Source organism: Schistocerca serialis, chromosome 10 (assembly GCF_023864345.2).
Source record: "Schistocerca serialis cubense isolate TAMUIC-IGC-003099 chromosome 10, iqSchSeri2.2, whole genome shotgun sequence".
NCBI classification, from domain to species: Eukaryota; Metazoa; Arthropoda; class Insecta; order Orthoptera; family Acrididae; genus Schistocerca; species Schistocerca serialis.
Window position 1 is genome coordinate 233,172,015 of NC_064647.1, and position 11,043 is coordinate 233,183,057.

The 11,043-nt window shown below is 42.6% G+C and overlaps 1 non-coding gene across 1 annotated transcript; it reads left to right on the plus strand.

Moving 5' to 3' along the window:
- Window positions 1–9,295: 9,295 nt before the first annotated feature.
- Trnap-cgg (transfer RNA proline (anticodon CGG)) lies at window positions 9,296–9,370 on the plus strand. Its single transcript has one exon. It is a non-coding gene; the product is annotated as a tRNA-Pro (tRNA).
- Window positions 9,371–11,043: the final 1,673 nt, after the last annotated feature.

Genomic DNA, 11,043 nt, shown 5'->3' on the forward strand with positions numbered 1-11,043 from the left:
ACGAATGGAAAAACTGGTAAAAGCCTACCTCGGGGAAGATCACTTTGGATTCCGTAGAAATACTGGAACACGTGAGGCAATACTGACCTTAGGACTTATCTTAGAAGAAAGATTAAGGAAAGAAAAACCTACGTTTCTAGCATTTGTAAACTTAGAGAAACCTTTTGACAATGTTGACTGGAATACTCTCTTTCAAATTCTGAAGGTGGCAGGGCTAAAATACAGGGAGCGAAAGGCTATTTACAATTTGTACAGAAACCAGATGGCAGTTATAAGAGTCGAGGGACATGAAAGGGAATCAGTGGTTGTTCAATCTGTATATTGAGCAAGCAGTAAAGGAAACAAAAGAAAAATTCGGAGTAGGTATTAAAATCCATGCAGAAGAAAGAAAAACTTTGAGGTTCGCCGATGACATTGTAATTCTGTCAGAGACGGCAAAGGACCTGCAAGAGCAGTTGAACGGAGTGGACAGTGTCTTGAAAGGAGGGTATAAGATGAATATCAACAAAAGAAAAACAAGGATAATGGAATGTAGTCGAATCAAGTAGGGTGATGCTGAGGGAATTAGATTAGAAAATGAGACACTTGAGGTAGTGGATGAGTTTTGCTATTTGGGGAGCAAAAAAACTAATCATGGTCGAAGTAGAGAGGATATAAAAGGTAGTCTGGCAATGGCAAGGAAAGCGTTTCTGAAGAATAGAAATTTGCTTACATCGAGTATAGATTTAAGTGTCAGGAAGTGGTTTCTGAAAGTATTTGTATGGAGTGTAGCCATGTATGGAAGTGAAACATGGACGATAAATAGTTTGGACAAGAAGAGAATAGAAGCTTTCGAAATGTGGTGCTACAGAAGAATGCTGAAGATTAGATGGTTATATCACACAACTAATGAGGAGGTGTTGAATAGAATTGGAGAGAAGAGAAATGTGTGGGACAACTTGACTAGAAGAAGGGATCGGTTGGTAGGGCATATTCTGAGGCATAAAGAGATCACCAATTTAGTATTGGAGGCAGTGTGGAAGGTAAAATTCGTAGAGGGAGACCAAGAGATGAATACACTAAGCAGATTCAGAAGGATGTAGGTTGCAGTAGGTACTGGGAGATGAACCTTGCACAGGATAGAGTAGCATGGAAAACTGCATCAAACCAGTCTCTGGACTGAAGACCACAACACAATTCACTGTTGTCATGATCAATTACCACCATAGATGCCATGGAACCTGAAGTCAGTGTACCCCATAGCATTATTCTCCCTTCATTGACCTCCATCTATGGTTGCAGCGCACGTTTCGTGCAAACATTCCATGGATGACGGCGTGTTGGGACCCACCCGTCGACCTGGTGTAACAAGAAATGCGATTCATTCGACAGGTGACACGTTTCTATTGATCCACAGCAAAAACTCAGTAACCGCAAACACATTGACGATGTCGTTGTTTCAGCACAGGAACACGTAGGGATCGTGTGATGTGGAGTTCCATGTTCAAATGGCCCTTGAACGGTGTGCTCCAAAACGATTGTGCTTGTACCAGCATCGTGCACTTCTGTCAGATGTGCCACAGATAGCTGCCTATCCCAGATTACACAGTGGGTGAACCGCCGACTTTTACGTTTTGTGGTGAGACGTGGTCGTCCAATACCACACAGCCTGCTCGTTATTTCACTGTCTTCCAACTACATTCCATACATGCTAACGACACTAGTACGCCAGCAGACGACCATCTTCGACGCTTCAGGGACTCTCGTTTCCAGCCGCAGCGCCACAACAATGTACCTGTTGTCAAAACCGATGTTGTTGTTGTGGTCTTCAGTCCTGAGACTGGTTTGATGCAGCCCTCCATGCTACTCTAACCTGTGCAAGCTTCTTCATCTGCCAGTACCTACTGCAACCTACATCCTTCTGAATCTGCTTAGTGTATTCATCTCTTGGTCTCCCTCTACGATTTTTACCCTCCACGCTGCCCTCCAATACTAAATTGGTGATCCGTTGATGCCTCAGAACATGTCCTACCAACCGATCCCTTCTTCTAGTCAAGTTGTGCCACAAATTTCTCTTCTCCCCAATCCTATTCAGTACTTCCTCATTAGTTATGTGATCTACCCATCTAATCTTCAGCATTCTTCTGTAGCACCACATTTCGAAAGCTTCTATTCTCTTCTTGTCCAAACTATTTATCGTCCATGTTTCACTTCCATACATAGCTACACTCCATACAAATACTTTCAGAAACCACTTCCTGACACTTAAATCTATACTCGATGTTAACAAATTTCTCTTCTTCAGAAACGCTTTCCTTGCCGTTGCCAGTCTACATTTTATATCCTCTCTACTTCGACAATCATCAGTTATTTTGCTCCCCAAATAGCAAAACTCCTTTACTACTTTAAGTGTGTCATTTCCTAATCTAATTCCTTCAGCATCACGCGACTTAATTCGACTACATTCCATTATCCTCGTTTTGCTTTCGTTGATGTGCATCTTATACCCTCCTTTCAAGACACTGTCCATTCCGTTCAACTGCTCTTCCAAGTGCTTTGCTGTCTCTGACAGAATTACAATGTTGTCGGCAAACCTCAAAGTTTTTATTTCTTCTCCATGAATTTTAATACCTACTCCGAATTTTTCTTTGTTTCCTTCACTGCTTGCTCAATATACAGATTGAATAACATCGGGGAGAGGCTACAACACTGTCTCACTCCCTTCTCAACCACTGCTTCCCTTTCATGTCCCTCGAATCTTATAACTGCCATCTAGTTTCTGTACAAATTGTAAATAGCCTTTCGCTCCCTGTATTTTACCCCTGCCACCTTCACAATTTGAAAGAGAGTATTCCAGTCAACATTGTCAAAAGCTTTCTCTAAGTCTACAAATGCTAGAAACGTAGGTTTGCCTTACCTTAATCTAGCTTCTAAGATAAGTGGTAGGATCAATATTGCCTCACGTGTTCCAACATTTCTATGGAATCCAAACTGATCTTCCCCGAGTTCGGCTCCTACTAGTTTTTCCATTCGTCTGTAAAGAATTCGCATTAGTATTTTGCAGCCTTGACTTATTAAACTGACAGTTTGGTAATTTTCACATCTGTCAACATCTTCTTTCTTTGGGACTGGAGTTATTAATTTCTGCTTGAAGTCTGAGAGTAATTCGCCTGTCTCATACATTTTGCTCACCAGATGGTAGAGTTTTGTCAGGACTGGCTCTCCCAAGGCCTTCAGTAGTTCTAATGGAATGTTGTCTACTCCCGGGGCCTTGTTTCGACTCAGGTCTTTCAGTGCTCTGTCAAACTCTTCACGCAGTATGGTATCTGCCATTTCATCTTCACCTACATCCTCTTCCATTTCCATAATATTGTCCTTAAGTACATCGCCCTTGTATAGACCCTCTATATACTCCTTCCACCTTTCTGCTGTCCCTTCTTTGCTTAGAACTCGGTTTGCATCTGTGCTCTTGATATTCATACAAGTGGTTCTCTTTTCTCAAAAGGTCTCTTTAATTTCCGTTAGGCAGTATCTATCTTACCCCTAGTGAGATAAGCCTCTACATCCTTACATTTGTCCTCTAGCCATCCCTGCTTAGCCAATTTGCACTACCTGTTCATCTCATTTTTGAGACGTTCGTATTCGTTTTTGCCTGCTTCATTTACTGCATTTTTATATTTTCTCCTTTCATCAATTAAATTCAATATTTCTTCTGTTACCCAAGGATTTCTACTAGCCCTCGTCTTTTTACCTACTTGATCCTCTGCTGCCTTCACTACTTCACCCCTCAAAGCTACCCATTCTTCTTCTACTGTATTTCTTTCCCCCCTCCTTGTCAATTGTTCCCTTATGCTCTCCCTGAAACTCTGTACAACCTCTGGTTCTTCCAGTTTATCCAGATCCCATCTCCTTAAATTACCACCTTTTTGCAGTTTCTTCAGTTTTAATCTACAGTTCATAACCAATAGATTGTGGTCAGAGTCCACATCCGCCCCTGGAAATGTCTTACAATTTAAAACCTGGTTCCTAAATCTCTGTCTTACCATTATATAATCTATCTGAAACCTGTCAGTATCTCCAGGCTTCTTCCATGTATACAACCTTCTTTTATGATTCTTGAACCAAGTGTTAGCTATGATTAAGTTGTGCTCTGTGCAAAATTCTACCAGACGGCTTCCTCTTTCATTTCTTAGCCCCAATCCATATTCACCTACTACGTTTCCTTCTCTCCCTTTTCCTACTGACGAATTCCAGTCACCCACGACTATTAAATTTTCGTCTCCCTTCACAATCTGAATAATTTCTTTTATTTCATCATACATTTCTTCAATTTCTTCGTCATCTGCAGAGCTAGTCGGCATATAAACTTGTACTACTGTGGTAGGCGTGGGCTTCGTATCTATCTTGGCCACAATATTGCGTTCACTATGTTGTTTGTAGCTTATCCGCATTCCTATTTTGCTGTTCATTATTAAACCTACTCCTGCAACCGCTTATATCAGTAGATTTCCGCAATTACGGCCCCTGTCTTCGCTATAACGACTTTACGGCCCCTATCTTCGCTATAACGACTGCCGATTCGTCTCTCTTCCGCTTACGCTCTTCCCTTACTGCGTCACTCCCCCCAACATCACCAAGAGGCATTCATAATCGCGGTGAGCGGTAGTTGTAATATTCTGCCTCATCACTGTAGAAGCTACTATGACCGTACACAAATTTCCATCTTCAAGTCATGTAAAACTCTTATCATATTAAAGAATTTCAGTTCATTTACAAATTTCACATCTTCTATGCTAGAAAACCTCCTCCTGTTTCAAGGTACAAGATGACACACGACGTAAGAAGATTGGTTTCACTGGCCACACGTTCTGCAACTAGTTTTAAAAATATACGGAATAATACCCAACAGAAAATTCTGTTATAAATGTACAAATAGCCGCAATACACGGTCCAGTCCCCCCCATGAACCATGGACCTTGCCGTTGGTGGGGAGGCTTGCGTGCCTCAGCGATACAGATAGCCGTACCGCAGGTGCAACCACAACGGAGGGGTATCTGTTGAGAGGCAAGACAAACGTGTGGTTCCTGAAGAGGGGCAGCAGCCTTTCCAGTAGTTGCAAGGGCAACAGTCTGGATGATTGACTGATCTGGCCTTGTAACAATAACCAAAACGGCCTTGCTGTGCTGGTACTGCGAACGGCTGAAAGCAAGGGGAAACTACAGCCGTAATTTTTCCCGAGGGCATGCAGCTTTACTGTATGATTAGAATGCTGAAGATTAGATGGGTAGATCACATAACTAATGAGGAAGTATTGAATAGGATTGGGGAAAAGAGGAGTTTGTGGCACAACTTGACAAGAAAAAGGGATCGGTTGGTAGGACATGTTCTGAGGCATCATGGGATCACCAATTTAGTACTGGAAGGCAGCGTGGAGGGTAAAAACCGTAGAGGGAGACCAAGAGATGAATACACTAAGCAGATTCAGAAGGATGTAGGTTGCAGTAGGTACTGGGAGATGAAGAAGCTTGCACAGGATAGAGTAGCATGGAGAGCTGCATCAAACCAGTCTCAGGACTGAAGACCACAACAACAACAACAACAACACGGTCCAGTCATATCAACGTGAGCAGCGCCTATGTTCCATGCCAACGTGCGATAACCGCCCACTGAAGGTGGGAGAACTAGCAGCGGAGGGTATAGAAAGAATGTCCGGGGGGTGGAGGAGGGGGGGGGCCGAAAACAACGCAGTCGTTATCGTGATGCGGAAACGGAGCGATATATCGGACATCTGAAAGCGCACGATCATTGGCTATCGGGCGAAGGGTCGAAGCATGTCCCAAACGGCCATCTTTGGAAACTGTGCGAGTGCCGCCATGCGTGGCAAATTGGCGCTAGTCAAAACCGATGCCCTGGCAACTCTGGTACACCAGGGGTGAACGACGCCTGCGGAGGTGTTCAAATTGCTCTAAGCACTATGGGACTTAACATCGTATTGCAAATTTTAGATCCGGCCGGAGTGGCCGAGCGGTTCTAGGCGCTACAGTCCGGAACCGCGCGACCGCTGCGGTCGCAGGTTCGAATCCTGCCTCGGGCATGGATGTGTGTGATGTCCTTAGGTTAGTTAGGTTTAAGTAGTTCTATGTCTAGGGAACTGATCACCTCAGATGTTAAGTCCCATAGTGCTCAGAGGCATTTGAACCATTTGAGTTATTGCACTATGCCAGGCAAAAGGCAGGCCGACACGATATTAGGTGGCATGTCATGACTTTTTTCACCTCACTGTATGCAAACTGATATAATCATCAGAGATGTCTGATTCCCATATTCTATCATTCCGTTTAGCACTGATTTTTGATGGCTATGCTGCAGCTGAAATCTACGTAGCAATGCAATAAAATATAGATCGATACGTGACTGAGTGCTGTGTTCATCCGTGATTTTAATCACAATGAGAAGAAAGTGGACACATTTTAGTTCTAATGCCTAAATTATGGACCAAACACAAACTTTAGTGACGTATTCTACAGCAATAAAACGACACTCACTGAAGATGGCACATGTTTGGGTAGAGAATGTTCTTGTAGTCTTCAATTCTCCTCGCTATTCTATCCTGTGCAAGACTCTTCGTCTCCCGGTAACTACTGCAACCTACACCCTTTTGAATCTGCAAACTGTATTCATCTCTTGGTTCCCCTCTACGATTTTTATCCCCCACTCTTCCATCCAGTACTAAATTGGTGATCCCTTGATGCCTCAGAATGTGTCCCATCAATCAGTACCTTATTTTTGTGCCACAGATCTCTTGTTCCCCAAATGTATTCAGCGCCTCCGATTTTGTGATCTACCCGTCTAATCTTCAGCATCCTTCTGTAGCATCATTTTTCAAAAGCTTCTATTTTCTTGTTGTCTAATCTTTTTATCGTCTATGTGCCGCTTCCATACATGGCTATACTCCAGACAAATACTTTCGGAAAAGACGTCCAAACATATAAGTCGATATTCGATGTTAACAAATTTCTCTTCTACAGAAACGCTTTTCTTGTCATTGTCAGTCTACATTTCATATCCTCTCTACTTCTGCCATCATTAGTTATTTTGCAGTCCAAATAGAAAAACTTATCTGCTATCCTTGTTTATATATCGTGAAGTTGTTATTTATTAAAAAAAAAAAAGAAACAGATTCAACGTAAGAGTTGGCAGAGATGTTAATTGTGAATGTGCGGTTGGCCGCAGACAAACGAAGGAACTTTCATTCAATTATTTGTGCGTGATTTTATTTTCACTCTCACACTCTCTCGAATGTAGAAGGATGATGAAGATGTGCGATTTTAGATATGAAGTTTTGCGAGCTTTATGATGTGATAACATGTGTGCGTGAATAGTAGTATACGGAGAAACAGTATCAAGTATTTTTTATTTATTGAAGTAAATGAAGGAACATATAAGGAAGGTTTTCTTGTTTAAGGAAAGCGCCGGTGTTGCCGAAGTACACCGACTGCAACAACAATGGAAGAAGTAAGAAACGAAGTCCGATGTCCCGCGGAACATTTCTAGTAGCGCAATCGTGTTTTATCAGTTTAAATAGTGTTTTCATATGCATGTTTAATAACATTTAGTAATAATATTTTATTTATTCATTTTTTTTATTACAACACATCTTCCAAGTTCTTGCCTCTGACAGAATTACAATGTCATCGGCAAATATCAAAGTTTTTCTTTCTTGTCCATGGACTTTAATTCCTATTCCTGAATTTTCTTTTGTTGCCCTTACTGCTCGCTCAGTTACAGATTGAATAACGTCGGGGACAGGGTACAATCCTGTCTCACTCTTTTCCCAACCACTGCTTCCCTTTCATGCTCCTCGACTCTCACACTACCACCTGCTTTCTGTAGAAATTGTTGTAAAAAGCCTTTCGCTACCTGTATTTTAACACTGCCACCTTCACAATTTGAAAGAGAGTATTCCATTCAACATTGTCCAAAGCTTTCTCTAAGTCTACAAATGCTATAAACGTAGATTTACCTTTCGTTAACCTACCTTCTATGAGAAGCCATACGGTTAGTGTACCTACATTTCTCAGAAATCCTAGGTTCTGCGAGTTTTTCCATTCTTCTGTAAAGAATTCGTGTTAGTATTTTGCTACAATGACTTACTTAACTGTTATTTCGGTAGTATTCACACCTGTAAAGGGAAAAGAAATAGATACAGTCCTTCAGAAGGCGGGATCTATAGAAGATTTCCATATTTCCGGAAAGCATTTGACACGGTGCCCCATTGCAAGCTGTTAGCGAAGGTGCGAGCATATGGAATAAGTTCACAGACATGTGAGTGGCTCGAGGACATCTTGATTAATAGAACGCAGTATGTTGTCCCCGACGGCGAGTGTTCATCAGAGACCGGGGAAACGTCACGAGCGCTCCAGGGAAGTGTGATAAGACTGCTGTTGCTCTGTATGTACATAAATCTTTTGGCTGATGACGCCATTGTGTACCCGTAAGGTGTCGAAGTTGAGTGACTAGAGTAAGACACAAGATGACTTACACAAAATTTCCAGTTGGTATGATGAATGGCAGCTAAATGTGTAAAAATGTAAGTTAATGTGGATGAGAAGGAAGAACAAACCTATAATGTCTGTATATATTATTACTAGCGTCCAGACTGACACAGTCAAGTTGTTTAAATATCTGGGCGTAACGTTGCAAAGCGATTTGAGGTGGAACGAGCATGGGAAAACTGTGATAGGGAATTCAAACAGTCGACTTCGGTTTATTGGGAGAATCTTAGGAAAGAGTGGTTCAGCTGTAAACCAGACCGCATGTAGGACTTTGTTGCCACCTATTCTTGAGAACTGCTCGAATATTTGGAATCCGTACCAGGTCGCATTGAAGGAGGACATCGAAGCCGTTTAGAGATGGTACGGTACATTTGTTAGCGGTAGGTTCGAACAACATGCAAGTACTGCGGAGATGCTTAGGGAACTCAAGTGGGAATCCCTGGCGGGAAGACGGCGTTCTTTTCGGGAAACACTGTTGAGAAAATTTAGAGAACCGGCATTTGAAGCTGACTGCAGGACGATTGTACTGCCGCCAACATGCATTTCACGTGAGGACCGCGAAGATAAGGTGTGAGACATCAGGGCTGATACGGAGGCATATAGATAGTCGTTTTCCTTCGCTCTATTTGCGAGTAGAACAGGAAAAGGAATGACTTGTCGTGGTATATGGTAGCCTCCGCCACACACCGCACAGTGGCTTGCGCAGTATCTATGTAGATGCAAATGGCAGAAGTAAAGCTGTGAGGACGGGGCGTGAGTCGTGCTTGGGTAGCTCAGTTGGTAGAGCACTTGCCCGCGGAAGGCAAAGGTCCCGAGTTCGAGTCTCGGCCCGGCACACAGTTTTAATCTGTCAGGAAGTTTCTTATCGGCGCACACTCCACTGCACAGTGAAAATCTCATTCTGGAAGTATGTAGACGCAGATTGTAGACGTAGAAGTTCTACATCTACATCTACATCCATACTCCGCAAGCCACCTGACGGTGTGTGGCGAAGGGTACCGGTTCTCCCTTCTATTCCAGTCTCGTATTGTTCGTGGAAAGAAGAATTGTCGGTAAGCCTCTGTGTGTGCTCTAATCTCTGTCATTTTATCCTCAAGGTCTCTTCGCGAGATATACGTAGGAGGGAGCAATATACTGCTTGACTCCTCGGTGAAGGTATGTTCTCGAAACTTCAACAAAAGCCCCTTACCGAGCTACTGAGCGTCTCTCCTGCAGAGTCTTCCACTGGAGTTTATCATCTCCGAACGCTTTCGCGATTACTAAATGATCCTGTAACGAAGCGCGCTGCTCTCCGTTGGATCTTCTCTATCTCTTCTATCAACCCTATCTGGTACTGATCCCACACTGCTGAGCAGTATTCAAGCAGTGGGCAAACAAGCGTACTGTAACCTACTTCCTTTGTTTTCGGACTGCATTTGCTTAGGATTCTTCCAATGAATCTCAGTCTGGCATCTGCTTTACCGGCGATTAATTTTATACGATCATTCCATTTTAAATCACTCCTAATGCGTACTCCCAGATAATTTATGGAATTAACTGCTCCCAGTTTCTGACCTGCTATATAGTAGCTAAATGATAAGGGATTTTTCTTTCAATGTATTCGCAGCACATTACACTTGTCTACATTGAGATTCAATTGCCATTCCCTGCACCATGCGTCAATTCGCTGCAGATATTCCTGCATTTGAGTACAATTTTCCATTGTTAAGTAGAAATAAGGTGCAGAAGGTCGAAATGTGATTGCAGTCCCAGCGAGATGTTCAGTCCACGGAACATGCTATAGTTCAATTCTTTTATCTTGGCGGCTCGCGCATGCCCACCCAGACGCGGGAGATTGCTGCGTTGCAATTTGCACGCACCAAGAGAAGCAGCGCCATAGTATAGTATAGTTCGCAAACTTAAGTTCAGGGGGGAGCGCGCAGTTTATGAAGTAAAGCCACCACGGCCGCATTAACCCTTTCGCTGCTTCAGAGACGTGCTCGCCGCATTCCGCGCTGTGCGCGATTTTGTCACCACTGCACTGCTCGTCTGTGCAGACACATGGTGTTCTGACTGCTATGACACACTTATCATTCGATTTGACAAAAACTATTTGGCCCAAAAATTTGATTTTTACACATCTTCTTGACTGATACCTTCCCCCATAAATGACTTAATTTTGTTTCGATGTTCAACGTAGTTATTGTGCAGCATTAAATGTAGTAAACCATTGCACGAAATTTTGAAGAGTTTGCAGAGGTAAAAGTCCACAGCGTATACGCTCCGTATGGTGGATTTTAGTTGCCACTAGAAATTTCAAAAAACTTACCTTCAAACGAATAAAATTCACGAAGAAAGACACTTCGATATTGTTTTTAAATTAAGAAAACATTAAACACCGAACAAAATTTGAACTCGGAAACTTTTGTTTTGTAGCCAAACAGTTTAACCGTTACGCTAACGCAGCTCGTCGTTCAACTTTAAAAATTCACACAAAATACCGACAAACATTGTTGGTATGACTATGAAT